Below are 23,283 nucleotides of genomic sequence, written 5' to 3'. Positions count from 1 at the left end.
AAGGCGGCATGTGGATTCCTACATTGCGAGTTACTAACAGTCACAGGCCTTGAAGTCACCCTAGCCCTTTTCACTTCCGACCACCAGCCAACCCATCAGCAGATCCTCTGCTCTCAGCCACCCTGGTCCCACCCTCATCACTGTCCCCAGTGGCCTCTTCACTGGCCTTCCTGCCTCTGACTTTGTGTCCCTCACCTCCGCTCCCACTCCAGTCTGTTCCCTGCTAGAGCAGCCGGGGGGACGCTGCTAATACCTAGGTCAGATCCCAATACTGCCCTTCTCAGAATCCTCTTGTGACTCCCCATTTCCTCCAAGTAAAAGTCTAATTCCTTCCCAGGAGGCCCTGCAACTCCTCCTGCTCCATCAACCTCCTTGCTGTTCTAACCCCAGGGCCTTTGCACTTGCTAGGAATGCCACCCCCCCACACACACACACACAGATTTCCAGGTCTGCTCAAATGTCATGACCTTCCCTTATCTAACTTGACACTCTTTCCCACCCTCCAGCATTCTCCTCTCTTTCCTCTCTTTATTGTTCTTTCTCCACAGCACATGTTACCATATGCCAGGCTCCCAACATTACAGCATTCATCATATTTGTGTCTTCTTCTCTCACTGTAACATCAGCTTGCTAAGATCAGTGGTTTTTGCCTGTCTGGTTCTCTGCTGTATTTCCAGCATCCAGAGCAGTGCCTGACCATAGTTAAGTGCACAGTATGTTTCTGTCAAATGAATGAAAGCACATTCTATTCATTCCTTAAATGGCAGAAACACTGAATTCTGTACCTCAGAGCCAAACATAGTCCCCTGCATACAGTAGGTGCTCAGTATATGTTGATAATGATGGTGACACAACCAAAAGCCAGACTCTCACAACAGGAGGGCTCCCAGATCCCACCTGTCCTCTGTTCCAGGCCCTGTGCTTCTCCTGGTATCCCCTTCCTGTCCTCTAGGCCAACCCTCAGGGTCCAATTCCAGAGTCTCTTCCTCCCTGATCCCCTATGACGATTCTGCCCTCAGGGTGGTGCACTCCCTCCTCAGGGAGCCACAGTCCACAGACAGAAGAGGCTGTTCCAGGGGCGCTCAGTCAGTTAGTCAAGCATCCGACTTCGGCTCAGGTCATGATCTCAGGGCTTGTGAGTTCGAACCCCGCATCAGGCTCTGTGCTGACAGCTCAGAGCCTGGAGCTTCTTCAGATTCTGTGTCTTTCTCTCACTCTCTGCCCCTCCCCCACTCATACTCTGTCTCTCAAAAATAAATAAACATTAAAAAAAATTTTTTTAAAAAGAAGAGGCTGTTCCATTATCCCTCTCTTCACTCTCCCTGTATATCAATAATGACACCATTATTGAGTACCTGCTATGTGCCAGCCTCTTCGTGCACTGTATCCCCCCAGCCCCCATCCTCACCACAGCCCACGGAGATGGGCAGTGACTCCCCTGCCTTCTCTGAGACTCGGAGAGGTGAAATGACCTGTCCAAGGTCTCACAGCAGGGAGGACAGAGTCAGATCCAGACCCGGGGATGAGTCCTTCCCCTGCCCTCCCCGCCCCCACCACCAGCTGTCCCGGGGCAGAGCAGCACTCCGTGGGTGTCACCCTGGCCCCCCGGCCTAAGACATTCTCCCAAGGGAGCGGCTCAGCTCAAACCTGGGCGGGGCCATGGGAAGCCAGAGCCGCCTCCCCCTCACCCAGGGTGGGTCTCAGGCCCCACGAGCGAGCGAACATTCCCGGCCGAAGCCCCGTTCCTCACATTAGCCTGAGATAGACGGGCTCACCGTGCCTGACCTGGGGCCACGCCGGGACTCTTGCCAGACTCTCCTGGGGCTTCAGCTGCAGCAGGAGGGCTCAGGGTCAGCTGTATCGTGCTGTCCTTCTCCTCCTCCTCCCTGTGATGCATACCCCCTTCCTCACTCCAGTTTCTGCCGCTTGGCTCACACCTTCCCTCCTGCCCTGGGGTGCAGCTGTCCTATCGCTCATCACTCCCCAAACCAAAATAACCCTGCTTCCCCCAGGGGCCAACTCAGCCCCACCCCCTCCAAGAAGCCTTCCCTGAATACCCCAGCCCTCACTTATCTCACCCCACACCCTGGTGCAGTTCTTGGTCACACCCTGCCAGGAAGCGCACCTTGCTTGCGTAGAGGAAATCCTGCTATATTAGCACGGTGGTTGAGAGCGCTGCCTGTGGGGCCAGACAGAACAACCGAGTTCAAAACCCGGCTTTGCCACTTGCTGGCTGTGCGACCTCGGTAACTTGCTTACACGCTCTGTGCCTCAGTTTCCCCATCGGCAAAATGAAGGTGATGATACCAGCTACCCCATGGGGTTATTGTGCAAGAAGCATTATTGTCACAGGTATTACTGCCTATGCTTCTTCCAAAGCAGGAGACCCTCAGCTCCCTGGATGACTTCGCACCCCCTTCTCCTCTCTGTGGGCTAACACCCCCGTAGACCTTTCCTGAAGACTGACTTGTGTCCCCACCAAATCCAAATGTTAATATTTTACCCTCCTCCCCAACGTGACTGTGTTTAGAGATAGGGTTTTGAGGAGGTGATTAAGGTTAAATAATGTCATAACAGTGGGATCCCGATCTAATAAGATTGGTGTCCTTATAAGAAGAAAAGAGAGATCCGCTTTCTCCCTACATGCCCGCACTGAGGAGAGTCCATGGGGGGACACTGCGAGAAGGCAGCCAGCTGCAAACCAGGAAGAAAGGCTCACCAGGAACCCAATAGGCCAGTACCTTGACCTTGGACTTCTGGCCTCTGGAACTATGAGAAATAGATACCCATTGTTTAAGCTCCGCCCCCCCCCCCCCGCCACCCCCCAACCAGTCTATGGTATTTTGTTATGGCAACCTGAGCTAAGACATCCTTCCAAGACCCTTCTGTGACTCACCTGGGACCCCCAGGTCTCCAGGTGACCTGTGAAAAGGAGACCCCAGGCCTGGCTTCCTCTTGCTTTCTCTTTGGGTGTAAAATCCTGCCCCCCCCCCCCCCCCAACTTCCATCTCCTCTATGGTAAGGTGGTAGGGAGGAAAGAAGAGGCTGGAAGCACAAAGCAGGAAACCAGAGGAGACAGAGCTTGGGTCTCAATTGAGGCTGGAGGGCCCCAGAGAGACCCAGGGCAGAGGGACCAGGTAGGCTCGTCCTAGCCAGAAAATGGTTAAATCCAACAGGCCACGGTGGCTGGCCTCTCTTCCCCTCCTCCCTCGACTCCAACCTTTGGCCTTTACCCTCTCTACCCTCTCCTTCTTCCTCCAGCCCCAGACCCCCTCTCTCTCCTCCAGAAACTCATCCCTAAAGGCAGTCGCCACCGTGCACCACACCCCCTGCCCCGCTCCAGGCAAAGAGGAGGAAGCATCTCATTCGGCCTGTCCATCTCCAGGGAGCCTCTAGGACTGTTCCAGTGCTGGTGTCACGCAGCAGGCTCCACAGGGAGGTGTCTCCTTGCTCGCTAGGTGGTGACAACAGTTAAGAGAAAAGTTAGGCAGAGTATGAGGGGGCAGGAGCAGCCCTCAAGCGATGGTGGGGTGGTGTGGGGGAGGGGAGATGGTGTATACACGCCCCAGCCCTCCACCCTCCCCGTGGGCTAAGCCTAGGGTGGGTCCTCCAGTGGCTCCAGAGGTCCCCAGTGGGATTGAGCCCTAGTTATCCACAGTGAGAACTGGCTCCCTGTCTCGCCTACACATTCGCAGTCTTTCCAAAGACCACCTCTCAAATGAGCCTCTCTCATGGTATCCTTATCTCAGGGTCAGCTTCCTGGGGAGCCCAAACGGAAACCCCACAGGTGAGGAGGCAGGAGCTAAGGCTGCTGATGAGCAGGCCCCTGCCCTCGCTGTTCTGGGTACCTCTCTCTCCTTGAGACCGGTCATCCCACACTCGGCTCCTCTGAGAGGGTCGGTCCTGTCCTGAGCCTTCTGCATCCGTGGCCTCCCAGAGGGCAGGGCCAGGTGTCGATGGCCTGGGGGAAGGGACAGCTCCTTCCAGGCCTCACCAGTCCCCCTGTTCTGGCTGGGATGGAGGCCGGCCCAGCTGTAGAAGGTAAGGCAGGACAGATGCCTGTCCCAGGCCCTGGTGGGGAGGGAGGGTCTCTAGCTCCCCCCAAAGGAGAGAGATGAGCAGAAGGGGTGGTGGGGTTCAGAGCACCTGGGAGCAGACTGAGACAGTATATCCGGGTTACTTGGCTGCTGGCTCCAGGGGAGATGTACATTCCCCACCTTGTCTGGCCTTCTCACACCCAGGCCCTTCACCCCAAAGCAGAAGCCCCCTGTGCCTAGCATTCAGCAGGTGCAACTAATGTTTGCAGAAATGAATGAGCCATGTCAGCTTCTTGGTGAGTATTCCCCACCCCGTCACAGGCCCAAGGATCCTTTCTCGGCCCCTGCACGAGCTACTCTGACTCCCAGGGGCCCAGGGAAATGGGGAGCCCCATAATGTGGTCCCAGCAAAGGACCCGGCCAAGCTCTCAGGGTGTGCTGGGGAAGGAGGCGGACCCAGGGTCACACACACGAGTCCCCTGCCCTTCTCAGGCTAGGATCTCTTCCCCATGGCATCCGAGGCCCTTCAGCTCTATCCCAGGGCAAACCTGGACCGGGTGCCACTCACCCACTGCACTGGCGCAGGCCCTGCCCTGTCCTTTCAGTGCCCAGATGTTAGAGTGCGGCCCAGGTCCTCCCTGGGCCCCAGCCCCGCCCCCTCCTGAGCACCGGGCAGAGGTTCCTCCGCAGTGCCCGAGCTCCCCAGCAGCAGCTGAGTCTGTCCCCAGGAGCAATGCAGCAGAGGGACAGAGTGGGGGGGAGGGAGAGCCACAGGCACCCCCACCCGATCCCCCAACATGGAGACCCTGGGCTTGCTGAGGATGGCACAAGGGTCCCTTGGGAGATCTAGGGAGCTAGGTCTGCAGGGAGAACAAGGAAGGAAAAGGCCCGAGCTTGGGGGAGAAGGAGAAACATGCCTCTTGTCTGAGCAGGGGGCTCTGAGCCCAACGCCTGAGATCATCTGGGGCCGGCACAGAGGCAGCTGGTGTGGAGGGTGGGATGTGGGTACGCTGTTCCCAAATGGCCAGGGCCTAGCAGTGCCCTGAGTGGGGCCAGAGGGCATTCTTATCTCTCTAGCCTCAGCCTGGGGAGGGGGGAGCACTGTGGGTCCCCGGAAGCTCCAGCCCCCCTCAGCCCACTTCCCCCAGAGAGGGGAACATTTCTACAGTCTGGACCTGTGGCGGTGGTGGAGAGAGGGACAGAGGGGCAGAGAAGGAAGGCGGCAGTGGGGACGGTCCTCCTGTTGAGGAGGATCCTGATTCTGAAGAGGGCCTCCCAGGATCCAGGCTGCTCCCACCCAGGTCCACTGGCTCTGCCTGTATGCCTCCTGCCAGGTGCGGCTGGTAGGAAGGCAGGGGCAGCTGGGGGTGGGGTGGGGGGGCACTCTCCATGCAGCCTCTTCCAGCTGTCCCCATCGGGGATGCCTACCTGGGCCTGTCTGGGCACCAAGCCAGGGGCAGGTAGGAGCTCACTGCCCCCGCTGGGCCAGGCCAGGGCCGGAGGGGCTGGCTGTCCTCCTCCTTCTCCGTGGTGGCGGGCAGGGAGGGGGCCTGGTGCCCGGGCTGGGGGCTCTGTCCTCTCGGGTTCCCTCCACCGCGGGCTCAGGAAGGCAGCAGAGCCAGAACTGCAGAAGCCAGCTCCCCGCCCCCCATCGCTGCCTCCTCCCCTCCCTCCTCCCGACCCGCCTCCTTCTCCAGCCACCCACCTCCTTCTGCTCGTTTCTATGGCAACCAGGCAATGCCGCACAGCCTCCCTCCCTCCCAGACACCAGGGGACGCCCGCCTTCCACGCTTGCTTCTTCGAGAGGACATCAACCCGGGCGGGGAGCACACACTTCACCTTGGAGATGCCAGTGAGCACAGGGGCTCTCCAGGCCACCCTTGACTGTGTGGGGGACCCTGTTCCAGCCCCTCTCCTCTCTTTCTCCCCAAGACCCTCCCTCCCAACATCCCTTCGAGACACTGCAAGCGGCACCTGCCTTTGCCCTTGTCTCAGGTCCTTAAACTTCACTGCCTGCTGCTCTGTAAACATTTGTTTACTTGATCATTTATTCTCACCCAGTCATCCCTCGCAATTTTATTCTGAGCCTTTTCTGGGTCAGGCCGAGTATGAGATGCTTGTCTACAGTCTCATCCTCTGAGAATCCATACCCATTTTACAGATGGGAAACTGAGGCCCACGGTAGTAAAACAACCTGTCTGAGCATCTAAGGCTCCTGGGCTGGTTATTGGCAGTGAGGCCTTGTGATTCCAACTCCCACGGGCCACAGCTATCACCCACCCCTCAGAGCAAACAGCGAGGCTTGCGCTACACGCATGCTCCGATGTGTGTCTACGCAAATGAGCACCCCAACAACACACTTATAAATACAAACTCCCATTACATGTATTTGCCTACATGCATCTCCACAAGTCTGTGCATCTACCTGTATGTGCAGAGGGCACAGACACGGTAAGAGTAATGCCAGCATTTACACATCTTTAGGACACATGTATGCACATCTACATGGATCCGGAACATGCAACACATAAACGCTTTCTACACAAAAGCAACAGATGCATACACGAGCCCCTAGCCCCATGGGAGGGGATTGGTGACACAAGCATGTGTCCCAACCAGGAGACTGAACCAGAATCAACTTCTAGGAGAGGACCTTTCTGCTCTGCACTTGCCCTCTAGAGATCAGACACTAATCTGCCCACCTTGTCTCAGCCCTGCTGCAGGAGGGGCCTGGGGTGGGGGTAGACATAGGACCCACCCTCCGGCGACCCCCTCCCTCATAAAGTCCCCTGCCTGATCCACACTAAATCCCACCTAGAGGCCCCTCTGCCTAGGAGGCTCACAGATATCCCCACCCATCCCCCAGCCAGGTCCTGGGACTTGGGAATTATGACAGATCCAGTAAAATGGGCCCTTCCTCCTCAGAGGGGATTCCAGGCTCAGAGAACCCTGTCAGCCCCCCAGGAGGGACGGCATCTGGTGGAGGCGAGGTGAGGACATCAAGTGGGGACTGGGGCCCAGGACGCACAGCGTGCCCCCATGGGATGCACTGTCTCCAGCCCAGCACCACCTCAGAAGGACCCTGGCAAGGATCAGTGCAGCCCCGGTGCCCCAGGGTGCTTCTCAGGGACCCCACGCAGCCCAGAGAAGGCAGATGCAATCAGAAAGACCCAGAAGCCAACCAAAAATCAAGCAAAAAACTGTTAACAATAACAACAATAGTAATAGCCTCTTCCACATTTCATCCCACGCAAGATCCCTTCAGTGATGAGACTGACGCCAGCTAAACCAAGGCTATGAGCTATATGGCACATCCAGATATCAGAGCTGTCAACTGCGAAGGGGGAAATCATCCTGGGAACAGATGAAATAGGGAATCTCCTTCATTCAGCAGATACTTACTAGGCACCCACCGTGTACCAGGGATCGTTCTAGGTGCCGGGACACAGCCGTGGGCAAAACAGAGTCCCTGCCCTCGAGGGTACGGAGCTCGTGGATGTGCTAACTCCTGCTCTCCTGCAGCGCCTCTGGCTGTCACAGCAGCCCTGCAGGTGAGGGCGCAGAACTGATGAGGAAACAGAGGCTTTAGAAGCTGAGCAGTCTGCCCAAGCCAGTAACAGAGCCAGTAAATCCCTGGGCTGGGATTCGAACCCACTGCTTTGCCAAGCTTTTTCCAACGCTCGGCATTGGTTCCATTAAGATCTGATTAGGACACATGGCAACAGCGACCCATTTTCTGGAAGTTTCATAACCAAGTATGCTTCTCGTCCTTAGATCAAAGGCAGGACAGGGTCACTATATGCATTTGAAGGGCCAGTCAAGAAGCATGAGTGGGGGACTCATTTAGGGGACCGCCCCCCCTCCCCTAAATCACCTCAGAGGGGACTTCCAAGTCAGAGGGGACTGACCATCCTTGAGCGAGAAGCCTGACACTTGTCCACAGGCCTGGAGGTCCTCAGCAGAGGGTCAAGTCAAGGCCCAGGCCAGAGGGTGGGGATGCCTGGCACCTGAGATCTGGGGCTCCCTGGAGACAGTGGGGAGACCTCAGCTGAGAGCGAGGAGGGATTAAGTTCCCAGGCATTGTAAGCAGAGCCCCCTGCCCACCTGCCAGTCCCCCAGCCCCGGATCATCTTTCTCCTAAAGAGCCAGCTCCATCCCAGGTTTCCAAAGATAGCTGGCCCCCACCTCCACCCCTCCTGAGCCTGATCCAGCCCACCTACTGCCTGGCAGACTCCGAGTTCTGCCCTCCCATGTTCATACAGGCTCTATGGGAGGAGCTGACCCCTGTCGCCCCCTCTGTGCCCAGCCTACAGAGCACCCACTCCCACTGTCAGCCTGATCCAGTCTCCTCTGCTACTGAGAGGGCCCCCAAGCCACCAGTGTGCAGCCCTGTAGTCTCCCACCTGCAGGTCTCAGGCGGGCTCAGGGACACGCCCGCACCACACAACACACACACACACACACACCATGCCTGTCCTCAGCCCTATTCCTGGACCTTAACCAGGTTCCAGTCCCACAGGCAGACCAGTCAATATAGGGGCCTCGGGCAACCCAGGAGAAGCTGACCCCTTCTGTCACTACCTCCTCGTCCAACCCAGAAAACATTCACTACCCCCCCTTCCCAGCCCAGCACAGTTATCCTACAGTTCCCCAGTGCCAGGGCCAATGCAATCAGGGTTCATTAGCTGCTGCTTTGCATCTCATTTGCATAATGTTCTCACGACTGTCCAAATGCCAGAATCCTCCCCAAACCCCTGCCCATGACAGGCAGGGCTGGCCAGCTCAGAAAATTCCACCGAGGGTCTGTGTAGGGGCTTAAACTGTAGGGATGGGGAAAGAGCAAACGGAGGCAACTTCAAGTCTCAGACGCAGAAAGGCATCGAGAGGAAAAGCAGGAGATATGTACCGAGCACCTCCTAAGTCCAGGCACCATGCACAGTGCTTCACTTGTTTTTCACAATGAGCCATTTTACAGATGTGGAAACGGAGGCTCAGAGCTATGAAGCCCTGGCTATTCGACACCTGAATCCCAGGACCAGCAGCTTGGGCATCACCTGGGAGCTGGGAGGAAAATGCAGAATCTCAGGTCCCACCCCAGACCTCCTGAATCAGGATCTGCATTGTCACGAGATCCCAGGAGACTAGAGTGGGGGAAGGACGAGTTAAGGGACTTGCTCTCCCATCTGAGCTGAGGCGTGTCTGAACAAATCCCAAAATAGTTCCCGAGTACCTACTATGCCCAGCACTGCTCTAGGGAGCGGGACCCAGGAGGTAACCGGACAACATCCCTAACCTCCTGGACATTTCACGCCAAAGCGGGAGACACGCAACAAAGAAACAACAGCAGTTCAAGTGGTGATCAGTGCTGTCAAGAAAAATAATGTGGGGGCACCTGGGTGGCTCAGTCGGTCAAGCGTCCGACTTCGGCTCAGGTCGTGATCTCACGGTTCATGAGTTCGAGCCCCGCGTCGGGCTCGGTGCTGACAGCTCAGAGCCTGGAGCCTGCTTCAGATTCTGTGTCTCCCTCTCTCTCTGCCTCTCCCCTGCTCACACTCTGTCTCTCTCAAAAATAAATAAATGGTAAAAAAAAAATTTTTTTTTAAGAGAAGAAAAATAATGTGGGGTAAAGACAGAGGATCAATGGGGGGACATTTTAGAATCCCTCTTTGAAGAGATGGCATTTGAACAGACACTTAAATAAAGGGGGAAGGGGAGGTGATGATTTGCAGGAACAGTGCTTTTGGGCAGAGGGAAGAGCAAGGGCAAAAGCGGGAGTCACCTAGGCACGCTGAAGGCACCCCCAAACTGAATGATGTTTTGATGGATGAACGGGTGGGTAGACAGAGGAATGGCAGGTAGAGAGAGGCAGTAAATAAGGTCGGAACAAAGAAGAAGCAGGCAGGGGCTAGATCCTACAGGGCCTTGTAGGACATGGGAAGGATTCTACTATCTTATTCTAAAGATGAAGAGAAGCCATTGGTTTTAAGATTTTATTTTTAAGTAATCTCTACACCCAACATGAGGCTCAAACCCACAACCCCAAGGTCAAGAGTCACACACACGCTCCACCAACTGAGCCAGCCAGACGCCCCGAAGCCATTGGTATTTTTGAGCGAGGGGGAGAAGGGATCCAATTTATGTTTTCAAAAGATCGCTGTGACTTGTATATGGAAAAGTAGAAGGAGGCAAGGGCTGAAGAAGCAGACCAGTTAAGAGGCTTTTGAAATATTTATTCCCAACAGAAGTGAGTGCTGTGGTCGCTAAAACATATGTCCAAGAATATCTGTTCATCACAGCAAATTGTCTTCAAAGCACCTTTGTTCATAATAGCTCCAAACTGGAAGCAATGCGAATACCATCTACAGAAGGATTGGTAAGCCAACTGTGTGGTTTACTGCATACAGGAGAGGTAGGTCTGCTTTTTCGTGGCTATACAGGATTCCCTGCAGCAAATTCCACACTGGGGCTTGTTCACACAGCCAAACCCTATACAACAATGAAAACTAGCTGACTATCCACAACCACATGGATAACCTCAAGACACCATGTTGAGCAAGAGAAGCCAACCTTAAAAAGATTTAGGTAGTGGATTCTGTTTATATGAAGTTCAAGAGCAGGTAAATGTTGGGGCACCTGGGTGGCTCAGTCAGTTAAGTGTCCGACTCTTGATTTTGGCTCGGGTCATGATTGCACGGTCATGAGATCAAGCCCTGGATCAGGCTCCATGCTGAGTGTGGAGCCTGCTCAATATTCCCACCCCCTCTCTCTCCCTGCCCCTCCCGTGCTCGTGCTTGCTCTCTCTGAAAGAAAGAAGAAAGAAAGAAAGAAAGAAAGAAAGAAAGAAAGAAAGAGAGAAAGAAAAGGAAAGAAAGAAAGAAAGAAAGAAAGAAAGAAAGAAAGAAAGAGAAAGAAAGAAAGAAAACAGGTAAATCTTGACTTCTGATTCCTGGGCAAGATGGAGTAGATATACTTCTCCCTGTTCCTCTTGGAAAGAACAGCTAATGTCCTGGACATTATATATAAAACAAACCTACAAAGACTCTAAAAAGGGAGAGAAGAAGGCGGACTGACTAGGGATCTCAGGGCTCAAGGAACAACACAGCAGTGAGTTCTCTGGGTTTTCTTTTTGCCCAAAATATCTCAGATTTGGAGCTGGAGAAATCAGCAACCCAGAAATACCAATGACTGTGGACAAAAACATCCCCAAGAAAAGCCTCTCCTCCCTATTGGAAGGACTAGGAAAGGTACAGTCTGGCAAATCAAAACCTTTAAAACAATAAATGCCCTGCTCTAGCCAAACACCATGGAAAAAAAACTGCAGCCCCATCCCCTCTGCATGGGCAGAGACCAAGTGGGGAGCTGTGCCTGGGTGTAACCAGGGGCCCATTCCCCCTCCACCAGGTGGTTACAGAGAACAGGTGGGGAGCTGGAACTTCCATCCCCACCCAGTGGTATCAAGGTACCCCACCCTCTCCACACTGGGTGGGGACCTAGGAGGCCCAGGAGGACTGTCACCATCCCTAGAAGTAACAGGTCAATAGAGACAACATGGGGAGAAGTAATGAGCTACCTTTGCCTTCCCAGGCAGGGAGGTATCAGTTGAGGTCTGTCTGGTGGGAAGCCAGAACTCCCATCCCTGCTCGGAAGTGAGGAAGCAGCCTTCTCCGATGAGCTGTCAGCACAGAGCCTGACGCAGGGCTCGAACTCACGAACAGTGAGCTCATGACCTGGGCCAAAGTCGGACGCGTAACCGACTGAGCTAGCCAGGCACTCCAGGGAAGCTGAGCTTCTACCCTGACCTGGCATCCGCAGGAGCAGTCCCAGAGGAGACCTGCTAAGGCAGAAGATTTGAATAAGAGCCAGTGTCTCATAACAATACTCCAAAGTCCAGAATACAATAGAAAAATCATTTGTCGTACCAAGAGCCAGAAAAATCTCAATCAGCGGGAGAAGAGGCAACCAACATAGGCCAACAGCAAGATGGCACAGACACTGGAATTATCTGACAAGGAAATTAAAGCTGCAGTCTCAAAAGTGCGTCAACAAGCAATTAGGAACACCCTGGAAACAAATGAGGAATAGAAAGCCTTGGCAAAGAAATAGAACATACAAAGAAGAGTCAAACTGAAAATTTAGGACCAAAAGGTCATTGGATGGACTCAACAGCAGAGTGGAGACAGAGAGGAAAGAATCTGTGAACTTGAAGATAAAACAATAGAAATTACCCAATCTGCATAACAGAGAAAGGATGTATTTTTTAAAAAATGGGCAGGGCACCTGGGTGGCTCAGTCGGTTGAGCATCAGACTCTTGATTTCGGCTTAGGTCATGATCTCACAATTTGTGGGTTCAAGCCCCACATCAGCGCAGAGCCTGCTTGGAATTCTTTCTCCTTCTCTCTCTGCCCCTACCCCACTCATGCTCTCTCTCTTTCTCAAAATAAATACATAAACTTAAAAAAAATAAAAATAAAAAAATAAATGAGGACATCTGGGTGGCTCAGTTGGTTAAGCATCCAACTCTTGGTTTCAGCTCAGGTCATGATCTCACAGTTCGTGGGTTCAAGCCCTGCATTGGGCTCCACATTAAGCATGGAGCCGACGTGGGATTCTCTCTCTCCCTCTCTCTCTGCACCTGCTCCACTCACACTTGCTCTCTCCAACCCCTCCCAAAATAAATAAAAAAAAAAAAAAAAAAAAAAAGAACAGAGCCTCAGGGCCCTCTGGGTCCCCAACAGAAGAGCCAACATTCATATTGTTCGAGTCCCAAGAGGAGAGGAGAAAGGATGTGGGGCTGAAAAGTGTTCAGAGAAATGGCTAAAGAAACACCCCTCCTCCCCAAGAATCTATGGAGTCTGTACCACAAGGGGCACCACAAGGAAAAGGAGAAGGAGAGGAGCGAAGGGATTTGTATGAAGTCACACAGCTCATGGTGATTTGAATCAGGCCCTTTCCCCTTCCAGGGGTTCTCGGGCTTTAGGAAGCCCAAGAACCATCTGGAGTTTTGGATAAAATGGAGAGTCTGGCCATGGCCCACAGAGATTCTGATCCAGCAGGGGGTTTCAGTTGTCTGTGGCTGCACAACAAAGCTCCCCAGAATTCAGTGACGTAAAGCCACTATGATTTATTATATTTGGCCATTCTGGGGGGTGGCTGGGTTCCGAGACAGCTTCTCCATTCACATGACTGGCCCTCGGCTGAGTCGGCTGGGCTAGCTGGCCTGCCACTCCCGGTCCCTCTCCCTCTCTTTCCCCCCAGGCTGTGGTCTCTCCGGCAGGGTACCTTAGACCTACTTACATGGACTCAGGGCTCAGGGCTCCAAGAGCAAACATTCCAAAAGGACAAATTCCAACGTGTAACTTGTCTTTCAAGTTATCTTATCTATCAAGCCTCTGCTTCCCTCATGCTGGCCAATGTCTCATTGCCCAGAGCAGGTCACATAGCAAGTGCAGAGTCAATGGTCAATGGCGGGGGAGAGTGCTACACCAGGATGTGCACAGCAGGAGGTGGGGTTCACGGTGACGGCAGGGAGCACCAGTGTGCCAGACCGCCACAGCAAGGTCAGCAGTGGGGCCCCCAAATTTGCATTTTTCGTGACCTTCTTTCCAGGTAGCTCCCCGCTGTGATGGGGGCACAGGCATTCCAGTGACTGCTTTGCAAGAACTGGTCCAATCCTATGCCTACCCCTATTCTAGAACTCCAAGATCAAAGAGGTTTTTAAACCTCCATGTCTTCCAATCACTGATCAAAGGGAATGTCACAGACACATTCACTGTCTCGGGGGTGCAGACAGCCCAGGGCAGACACACACACACACACACACACACACACACTGGGTCACAAGAACCCTGTTCAGACATCAGCTTCTCCAAAAAGCGTGGGACCCTGGCTTTTAGTCCTGACTCAGCCCCATTCCAGCCAGGTGGCCCTACACAGGTCACTCCCTCTCTGGGTGTTGATTTGCCTTTCTCAAAGTGAGGGGGGTGGACCAGATTAACTATCTCTAACCTAAGTGCCACTGGGGGGCCATTTACATATTTCTTCACCCAATTCCACGTTTGGAAAGATTTTTGTCTACCAAACAAACTGCATGAGCTAAGAAATATTTTATCTCATTTTTGAGAGAGAGCACACGCAGGGGAGAGGCAGAGGGATAGCGAGAATCTTAAGCAGGCTCCACAGTCAGCGTGGACCCCAGCGCAGGGCTCGATCCCATAACCCTGGGGTCACGACCCGAGCTGAAATCAAGAGTCAACGGACTCAACTCAACTGACTGTGCCACCCAGGTGCCCCAGAAGTTTTGTTTGTTTTTTTAAACTAGACAACAAATCACTTGTTACTCAATTAATTACCTGAGTTTCTGATCGGCATGGCATTACCAACATTTCTACGCTGAACTGATAAAATCCCCACCAAAAGCAAAGCACTCAGAGGTCCCGGATGGACTGGACTGCCTCAGTTTGGGAAATGCCCATTGTGGGTACAGTTTTGGTAATATTCAAAAGAGCCGAGCTCCTCTCTGGAATCTCGGAGGCCTCCAGCTGAAATGGACTGCACAGGGCATCCTCTAAGCCAGAGCCCATCTCGTTCTAAGCAGTCTGGGTGCTGAGCGCCTCTCGAGGTCCAGCGCAAGCCAGCACCCTGCCAAGCACCCTGGGAAAAATGCAGGGTGTCTAAGGATGTCCATTATAGAAGCCATTAGTGCCATTTGATTAAATTTAAGTTCAATAGCATTAAATAAAGCTGGAAATACAATTCCTGAAAAAAATTAAAAAAAATCAACTCCTCAGTTGCACTAGCCCTATTTCATGCGCTCCACAGCCACCCGTGGCTGCCATACGAGACAGTGCAGATACAGAACATTCCCATCATTGCAGAAAATCCAAGCCCGACAGGGTCGGAAGGTGTCAACAAAGATACAGACGCAGGGGCGCCTGGCTGGCTCAGTCGGTGCAGCAGGACACTCTTGATCTCGGGGTTGTGAGTTCAATCCCCACACTGGGTGGAGAGATTACTTGAAAGTAAAATCTAAAACACACACACACACACACACACACACACACACACACACACACACAAATGCAGACATGTCCAACATTACACATTTGATGGGGCCCCAAAGGAGAGCTTTCACACATCAAATTCTGGCCGTTCCACTGCTCATGTAAATGATGGAGCCACACTTCTTGGACAAAATTAGTTAATTAAAAAAGGGCTCCGGGGCGCCTGGGTGGCTCAGTGGGTTAAGCATCCGACTTCAGCTCAGGTCACGATCTCGCGGTCCGTGAGTTCGAGCCCCGTGTCAGGCTCTGGGCTGACGGCTCAGAGCCTGGAGGCTGTTTCAGATTCTGTGTCTCCCTCTCTCTGCCCCTCCCCCGTTCATGCTCTGTCTCTCTCTGTCTCAAAAATAAATAAAACGTTAAAAAAAATTAAAAAAAAAAATGGCTCCAAAACAGTGCAAAAATCACGCTCAGGGATGCATCCAACCATTTTCTAAAAGATTTTAAATCCCGAGCCTGCTTCGGATTCTGGGTCTCCCTCTCTCTGCCCCTCCCCCACTCATACTCTGTCTCCCTCTTTCAAAAAAATAAACATTAAAAAAAATCACGTACTGTTTAAAGAAGGATAATTAAGGTCCTGGTAAAACTGCATGACCAATAATATCTGGAGTAAGCCACCAAGTGTGAGCCCTACGCGTAACCCATCCCCTAGGACTCCCCCCACCCTCAGAGAGGAGAGAGCCAGGGGCCTTCGCTCATCCTGACAAATAGAAACCTCCTTGACGCTGCAAGCCCCATGGGGCTATTTCTAAAGGCCTGCTCTGCAAGGGGACAGTGGGAAAGGTGGTGGGCCGTCTGATTTATTGTGAAAGTAATTTTTAGGAGCAGACACTGTTGGTTGTCCAACCGATAGCCGGTAGCCAGTCCTCCTTCGCCCTTGCTGACAAGGGTCCCCACTGGATTACAAAGGACTCAAAAGAGAGGCTGAATGGGCTAAGGCAGGGTTTCTCAACTTCAGCATTACTGACATTTGGGGCTGGTAATTCTCTGCAGGGCTGTCCTGTGCATTATATGAGGTTCGACAGCATCCCTGGCTTCTACCCACTAGATGCCAGTAGCACCCCCACTCCTAGTTATAATAACCCAAAACTCTGCAGACATTGTCAAATGCCTCCTGGGGGGGGGGGGCGCAAAAATCATCCCAGGATGAGAACTACAGGACTAACGCACAAACTCTAATCCAGTGGTTCTCAAACTTGAACATGTATCAGGATCACCTAAAGGACTTGATATGATAAAACACAGATTGCTGGGTCTCTTGTATTTCCATCGAGTGTCCAGGTGATGCTTATCCTCCCGGTCCAGGGACCCTACTTTGAGAACCACTGGTTTAAGTCATTTGTGGCACTCCTGTTCCCCCAGCCAATCAGCCCAGAGAGAAAGAGCTTCCAGGAAAGTATTCTTTGTCGATGATAAGAGGCACTTGGGAAGAAACAGTCGCTTGTCTTCTTGGACATTGTGGGATCTGCATGAGGTGTCTGGAGCTGTGGCAGCCATTCTGTGCTCCCGGGAGGAGCTAGTTTGAGGGCCAAACCTACCCCCTAAGGATGGAAAGCTTGTTCCTGGAGGTGGTTGTGTCACAGAACTAATGCTGGAGCTGTCTTCAGGGGATCCTGGTGAGCAAAATAGCAAGTTTTTCTTTTAATTTAAGCAACTAGTTCCTGAACTTTTCTTTTAATGTTTATTTTATTTTATTTTATTTTTTTTTTTATTTTTTTTTTTAATTTTTTTTTTCAACATTTATTTATTTTGGGGACAGAGAGAGACAGAGCATGAACGGGGGAGGGGCAGAGAGAGAGGGAGACACAGAATCGGAAACAGGCTCCAGGCTCTGAGCCTTCAGCCCAGAGCCTGACGCGGGGCTTGAACTCATGGACCGCGAGATCGTGACCTGGCTGAAGTGGGACGCCCAACCGACTGCGCCACCCAGGCGCCCCAATGTTTATTTTATTTTTGAGAGAGAGCGCGAGAGTGTGCCCACAAGCCCTTGCACAGGGGAGGGGCAGAGAGAGAGAGACAGAGGGTCTGAAGTGGGCTCCGTGCTGACAGTAGAGAGCCCAATGCGGGGCTCGAACTCACAAACCATGAGATCATGATCCAAACCAAAGTCAGACGCCTAACCAACTGAGCCACCCAGGCACCCCAGTAGTTCCCAGACTTTACTGCCAATTAGAATACGTGGGAAGCTTTAAAATTCACCCCACATCAATTAAGTCAGAACCTCTAAATGTATGATCCAAGAATCGGTATTTTTTAAAAGTTTCCCCAGGTGTTTCAATGTGTAGTCAAGTTTTCGAACCCTTGCTACTGCAAGTGTGGTTTACAAACCATCAACATCAGCATTACCTGAGAGCCTGTCAGAAATGGAGACTCTCGGGTCCCACGGCACACTCTTCAGAAGCAACTGTTTAAGCCATTTTGAGTTGGTTTTTCTTTTCTTTCTTTTTTAAAGTTTACTTCTTTATTTTGAGAGAGAGAGTGGGCAAGCGTGGGTGGAGGAGGGGAAGAGAGAGGGCCAGAGAGAGAATCCCAAGCAGGCTCTGCACTGTCCGTGCAGAACCCGACGTGGGGCTCAAACCCATGAACCGCAAGATCATGACCTGAGCCCAAATCAAGAGTCGGACGCTTAACCAGCTGAGCCGCCCAGGCGCCCCAAGTTGGTTTTTCTGTTATTGGCATCCCAACTGTTACCATCTACAGGGCTAACACGCCTGAAGACAGGATCCACATATTTAAATCACAGTGAAATCATTCTTTCAAGAGAGACCCTAACAGTCTTCCCAACACTACGGAACACTGGCCATGTCTCGTAAGTTGACCACGCCTGTACCTACAACTTAGATATTCCACTTAGTGGCATAGGCTCTTGAAAAAAACTTACATATGCTCAAGAAAAGAAACACAAAAATGTCCTTGGCCATTGTTACATCAGAAAAGGAAGAAAACCTAAATGTCCATAGTCCGGGAAATTGATAAATTATGGTATAATCATATTACCATGACATTAGCTAACATTTATTGGACAGATATTGCCTTAAATGCTTTACATGAATTCCCTTGTTTAAACTCAGAGCTTTCCTCTAAGGCAGGCATTATTATTATCCCCATTTTACAGATGAGGAAACTGAGATACACAGCAGTAACTTGCCCAAGTTACCCCACAAAACTCACCGAGCTAGGGGGGATTTGAAACCAACTAGTCCGGCCCTAGAACTGACCTCCTAATCCTTACAGCAGCCTGCCTCACGGGAAACAAATCTTCCCTGACCCCATGACCTTTCTACACAGACGTCCCCATTCTTTCCACATACACACTCATGTCGATCAAAGCATCTGTAAGATTTAACTGTAACTATCACTTTCATGCCAATTTGCTGGCCCCGTTAGAGTGTTTTTCAATCCAGATGCACAGAAGAATTGCCTGGAACACTTTTTTTTTTTTTTAATCGTGGTGAAATACACATAACATAAAGTTTACCATTGCACCCATTTGTAAGTATGCAATTAAGTATATTTGCATTGCTGGGCAACCATCACTACATACAATCTACCTCTAGAACTTTTTCATCATCCCAAACTGAAACTGCGTCCCCATTCATAAACTCTCCGTGCCCCCTCTTCGACCAGCCCCTGGTAATTAGCATTCTACTTTCGGTACCTCTGAATTTGCCTAATCTAGGAATCTCATTTTAAGTGTAGTCACACAATATATATATTTTTTATGTTTATGTTTGGGAGAGAGAAAGAGAGAGAGAGAGCAGGGGAGGGACAGAGAGGGGGAAGACAGAGAATCTGAAGCGGGCTCGGCACTGACAGCACAGAGCCCGATGTGGGGCTCAAGCCCACGAACCGTGAGATCATGACCTGAACCGAACTCAGACGCTTAACCAACTGAGCCACCCAGGCGCCCCAGTATGCGTTCTTTTGTGTCTGGTTTCTGTCACTCAGCATGTTTTCAAGGCTCATCCATGTTGAAGCATGTGTCAGAATTTCCTTCCTTTTTTAAAGCCGAATAATATTCAACTGTCATGCATATGCCACATTTTCCTGATGCAGTCACCCACCACGGGACATTGGGTCGTTTTCACCTTTGGGCCATTGAGAGCAACGCAGCTATGAACGTTGTGTTTCAGTATCCGTTCGAGTTCCCGCTTTCACTTCTTTTGGGTAGATACTTAGAAGTAGAATTATCATATTCTATGTTTAACTTTTTTGAAGAAATGCCAAACAGTTTTCTACAGCAGCTGTACCATTTTACATTCCCATCAGCAATGCAGAAGGGTTGCAATTTCTCTACATCCTCACTTGCTACTTTCTGGGTTTTTGTTTTTGTTTTTTTTTCAATAATAGCCATCCTAATGGTATCTCATTGTAGTTTTCATTTGCATTTCCCTAATGATTAATGAGGTTGAACATCTTTTCAAGTACCTATTAGCCACCTGCATTTCATCTTTGAAGAAATATCGAGCCCTTTGCTTGTTTTTTTTATTTTTATTTTTATTTTTATTTTAAATTTTATTCCGTAGGCTCCACGCTCACAGTGGAGCCCAACTCTGGGCTTGAACTCACAACCCTGACATCAAAACCTGAGCTGAGATCCAGAGTCTGAAGCTTAACTGAGCCACCCAAGCACCCCCACTTTGCTTATTTTTTGACCAGGTTCTTGGTTCTTTGTTTTGAGTTGGAGGTGGTTGGTTTTTTTTTTTAACTTTTATTTATTTATTTATTTATTAACGTTTATTTATTTTTGAGACAGAGAGAGACAGCATGAACAAGGGAGGGGCAGAGAGAGAGGGAGACACAGAATCTGAAACAGGCTTCAGGCTCTGAGCGGTCAGCACAGAGCCCGACACGGGGCTCAAACTCACGGACCGCGAGATCATGACCTGAGCCGAAGTCGGATGCTTAACCGACCAAGCCACCCAGGTGCCCCTTTTTTTAACTTATAAAACAATATTTATTTTCAGAGAAAGAGAGAGAGCACAAGTGGAGGAGGGGCAGAGAGGGAGACTGAGAATCCCAAGCAGGCTCCACACTGTCAGCATAGAACCCAATTCTGGGCTCAATCTCATGAACCATGAGATCATGACCGGAGCTGAAATCAAGAGTCGGACACTTAACTGACTGAGCCACCCAGGCACCCCTAGTTGTAGGAGCTCTTTATATATTTCGAATATTAATCCCATATCAGATACATAATTTGCAAGTATTTTCTCCCATTCTGTATGTTTTCTTTTCACTTTCTTGATAGTATCCTTTGATGCACAAAAGTCTTAAATTCTGATGAAGTACAATTTACTTAAATTTTTTGTTGTTGTTGCCTGTGCTTTTGGTACATTTCCGAGAAATCATTGCCAAATTCGCTGACATGAAGACTCCCCCTGCCTCATGCTTGCTTCTAAGAGTTTTAGCTCTTAACACTTAGGTCATTGATCTGTTTGAGTGAGTTTTTGTATATGATATGAGGCAAGGGTTGAACTTCATTCTTTTGCATGTGGATATCCAATTTTCTTACCTAGGACACTTAAAAAACTCCTCAAGGCCAGGCTGCACCCCTCTCTATGCACCACTCTCCATGGGTGGGGGGGCAAGCATCAGTGAGAACAAAGCCTCTCAGGTGGTTCCCAAACACATCCTGGGCTGAGAACCGCTGTCTTACTGCCCTGAAATCTCAGTCCCAGGCCATCTTGTATCGCTCTCGGCCCAGTTTCTAGCACAGGTGTGGCCCACGGAGGTATTCAATGGGGTTCACGCCGGGCCTCAGGGGACCGCGGGAGATTCTGGCCCTGGAACTTTTCAAACACATGGTTCTCCGGCACCTTCCACGCTATGCCAGGAGCATCTAAGGAGATAAGCGAGAACCGGCCATGGGTCAGCTCCAGGGAAACGTGGGTAGACTCAGGAGAGACCACAGAGCTAGATGGTAACAAGGCACCAGGCAGTGTGGGCCAGGATGTCCACACCACAGAACCAGAAGTCTGGCTGCTGGGGAGGGCTGCCTGGGGGCAGGGCTGGGGTACAGTCTGGAGGGCCAGGGAAGAAGAGGAGTTCATAGGAGGGGGAGCTCCAGCAGAGGCATATAGGCGAGCACACCTGGAGCGAATGGGGAAGGCTTGCTGGAGAAGCTTCCCAAGAAGGACAGAAGTAATTGTACGAGCAGCTGACATCTGCTGGGGGCCCCGTCTGCCCGTGCTTTCCATTGCTACGTTTCCTCATCTTTAACCTGGGGATAGCAGCAGCACTTGGCTCACTGGGCAGCTGGGAGGATCACGTGACTTGGGACAGACAAAGCCCCCGGAACCATGCTTGACACAGCAGCAGTGGTCAATAACGCCAACTAGATATGTCATCAATACTATCTCCTTTGATCTCAACAGCAACCCTAAGAGATGTACACTATTATCTCTATTTTTTCAAAGAGGAAACTGGGGCACAGAGAGGTAAAGTCAGCGGCCCAACAGCACACAGCAGGAAGGAGCCAGGATTGAAACTCTATTCTGTCCGACTCCAAAGCCGTGCACGAATCTTCCACAGAACCTGGGGGCAAATGCTGGATCCCTACAACCCAGACCTGGAAAGGGCCTTCCAAAACCATTGTGTCTCCTTCACTTTGTAGAGAAAGACAGCCAGAGAAGGTTGGTGACAGTGCGTAAGCCCCATAGCGCGTCAGGCTGAGGGGCATCTGGGGCTGAGCCTTCCAGATGGACAGGACAGATCACCACGTTGGCCTCAGTCTCCCTGTGAGTCAGTAAGCACCGAGTGCCCCAAACTGCAGCCAGCTCAACTAAGAGTGCAGTAAGGAGCCAGGGCGTCTTCCTGGAGGAGGGGGCAGAGAGAGCAGTTAGGGAGCCAGGGCATCTTCCTGGAGGAGGGGGCAGAGCAGTTAGAGAGCCAGGGCATCTTCCTGGAAGAGGGGGCAGAGCAGTAGGGAGCCAGGACGTCTTCCTGAAGGTGGGGACAGAGCAGTTAGGGAGCCAGGGCATCTTCCTGGAGGAGGGGGCAGAGCAGTTAGGGAGCCAGGGCGTCTTCCTGGAGGAGGGGGCAGAGCAGTAGGGAGCCAGGGCGTCTTCCTGAAAGTGGGGCCAGAACAGCTCTGCACTGGGAGCTCACCCGCCTGCCTCCCACCCCAGGCTGGCAGAGGTCACCCCGGAGGCTCCCAGGCCCCCTCCCCCTCAGCTTGGGCCTGCATCCCAGAGACCCCCTAACAGGCCCCCCACGCAGCCACCTACCCACCCGCCCTGGGGAGGAAGTCAGGCAATTATAGATGACCTTTGCAAAGGAGCAGAACGTAACGTGGACTCCATTTGCCTGTGCAATCTTCATAATTACCACAGCAATTATTCCCACTGAGCCATTGTGACCAGGCTTCAGCGCAGGTGCTGGGCCCCCCAACATGCCCTGGCTCCTGCCTCCCCCTCTCCCAGGCTGCCTTTTGTCCCCGTGGCATAATCTGCCGCATCTCCACTCCCCAGCTGCAATCACAGGGGTGGGCTGCAGATGGCTGGCTCCATCCCCATTGCAGAGATGAGGAGACAGAGGCTCATCCTCACTGAGGACGAGTGGCCCGTAAGCAGCTGAGTTCTGGCGGGAGCTAGCCCTGAACATGCCATCTGGACCCCCATTTTCTTCCCCCACTCAACAGTTTCCTGGGTGAGACAGAAGGACCCTCTGAGCAGTTCTCCTCTAGAAACAGAGGAGAAATGGAATCACGAGTTGCACCCATGGTATAATTTAGGGAAGTCGTTTCTAAACCTGGATGGGTAATGAGATCTCTTTCAAAGAAAATGCACATTACTGGTTTCCACTCTGGAGATTCTGGAGTCTATTAATCTGCGGTAAAACCCAAGTGTTCCTGGCTTGTTTTATTTTTTAAAGTTCTCTCGTATGATTTCAATAATAATCCCAAGCTTGGGAAATGTTAGGGGGTGCAGGAAAGAATTCCTGAGTATCTTCTGTTCTTTCCCTCACCGTCAACTTTTCTAACAACCAACAGCTCCTTCTCTTTCACGTCTAACTAACCCCTGGAAGAGTTAAGGGAAGAGATGTGAGTCATTCACACTTTAGTATAAATAAGTTTACTCAGCCAGCTTTCTGCCGAATGTCTAGCTGAGACTCTGCCTGTTTGGGGCAAGAGGAGGATGGGAATTAGGAGTGTTGAGGAAAGAGAAGACAGCAGGAAGAGGGAGGA

At 51.6% G+C, this 23,283-nt stretch overlaps 1 protein-coding gene across 3 annotated transcripts in view; it reads right to left on the bottom strand.

The window, feature by feature from the left end:
- The window catches only part of PACSIN1 (protein kinase C and casein kinase substrate in neurons 1), a 55,474-nt gene that overhangs the window by 10,020 nt on the left and 22,171 nt on the right, over window positions 1-23,283 (bottom strand). Inside the window, exon 1 of one of the 3 annotated variants that reach the window (XM_042938500.1) lies at window positions 5,466-5,547. The exons of the other annotated variants lie outside the window; for them this stretch is intronic. The gene's annotated coding sequence lies outside the window, so the exon portion shown is untranslated. Of the gene's footprint in view, window positions 1-5,465; window positions 5,548-23,283 lie in introns of those variants that run through there. 3 annotated transcript variants of the gene reach the window in all.

This window comes from Panthera leo, chromosome B2 (genome assembly GCF_018350215.1).
Source record: "Panthera leo isolate Ple1 chromosome B2, P.leo_Ple1_pat1.1, whole genome shotgun sequence".
NCBI classification, from domain to species: Eukaryota; Metazoa; Chordata; class Mammalia; order Carnivora; family Felidae; genus Panthera; species Panthera leo.
The sequence above is the reverse complement of the archived record's forward strand: the minus strand, read 5'-3'. Positions and strand labels throughout refer to the sequence as shown.